We start from the raw sequence: 1,456 nt of genomic DNA on the forward strand, positions 1-1,456 counted from the left end.
CCACCCCCACCCCCCAAACAACAACAACTGCTACAACAACAACAAAATTACATGTATTCAAAAGTAAATAAAAATGAAAACGTTCACTCAAGTCGAAAACAACCCATAGGCGCCGCCAAAGGAATATCTTTGTACTCTATTTTACAGCATGAAGCCAGAACCGCTAAACACATAGAGCCATTGGACTGACATGAGGTGCCAAAAGAGGCAAAGAGTTTGCTAAAGAGGAGACAGATATTAAAATGATATAAAAGAAAGAAAAGATACACGGATCACTGACCGATACTTTAAAAGTGACAGTGGTCCATACAGTCGAACTTGTTAAATCAGGGGGTTCTTTTAACTTTTGCCGGTGTATTTCTTTATGTTTCACTTTGCTTTTGTGTTTATTTTCTTTTTTGTCACTAAAATATGCAATTACTAAACATTTCTAAGATGCGGGAAAATCCCGGGAAAAGCGTAGTTAATTCACCTTTCTAAACGCAATAATGAATAATATTAAAGTTCAGAAATTCATTATGCCTTTGTCCAGTACGAACGTTAATGAATAACAAAACGGCAACATTTACAACATGAATTGCCTTCACACAAATGAATACCCTCAATTCCCTTTTAAAAAATATACGAGCATGTTTCTTAAAAGCATGTGAAATGAAAGTAAAAAACAGCAACAACCAAACCAAACACATTAAAGCAAAGTAAAACAGAACAAAACAAAACAAAACACAAAAACAACAAAAACAAACACACCAAAAAACAACCTAAACACCTTCAACCTCCGGGAATATCTAAGAGGAAATAAGATCATGGTCAGTCAGGGCCGAGGAAGAGGATCACTAACCGATTTCTTTGTCCAATAAAACTCGCCGTTTCGTTTTCTTTCCCCGCGTTCTGATGAAAAAAAAAATGAAGTAAAGAATTTTTTTAAAGCTTGTTCATCATGCTCCAATATTATGAACAACAAGTGCGAAAAGATTAACCCTATTGATACCATTGCAGTACAAGAAGAAGGACTCCCCCCCCCCAACCAACAATTTAAGAACAAATAATTAATTAAAAAAGAAAGTGAAGAAAACGCTTATCTTAATTCAAATTAATTTAACAACAACAAAGAAACAAAAAAGGAGAAAAAGTATTTCTTTGTTTTTGGTTTTGTTTGCTCCTACGATGTTTCCGCGTGGTTTAAACACCGTTTCCGTTGAAAACATAACGTATCTTTTTGAATGAGGATTGAAAGAATCCAAAGACGGGAAACGTAATTGTCCTAGATGTTATTATGTTTTTGTAATCTTTAACGTTGGGAGTTGGGATTTTTTCGTTAGCTCCAAACTATTGGGAAGAAATGTGGAATCTAGGGACAGAAACATAAGCTAAAAACCAGAAGAAAAAAAAAGAATATGAAGGAAACATTGAAATATGCATGAAGTCAACATTAAAAAAGAATATGACCCCCCCC

General features: G+C 34.6%; 1 protein-coding gene across 1 annotated transcript in view; it reads right to left on the reverse strand.

The window, feature by feature from the left end:
• Positions 1 to 972, reverse strand: part of LOC101853533 — a 25,454-nt gene extending 24,482 nt beyond the window's left edge. The window contains exon 1 of the mRNA XM_005093587.3: positions 842 to 972. The gene's annotated coding sequence lies outside the window, so the exon portion shown is untranslated. The remainder of the gene's footprint in view (positions 1 to 841) is intronic.
• Between the last annotated feature and the right edge of the window lie 484 nt (positions 973 to 1,456).

The sequence above is a fragment of the Aplysia californica genome, unplaced genomic scaffold, assembly GCF_000002075.1.
Source record: "Aplysia californica isolate F4 #8 unplaced genomic scaffold, AplCal3.0 scaffold00066, whole genome shotgun sequence".
Taxonomy (NCBI): Eukaryota; Metazoa; Mollusca; class Gastropoda; order Aplysiida; family Aplysiidae; genus Aplysia; species Aplysia californica.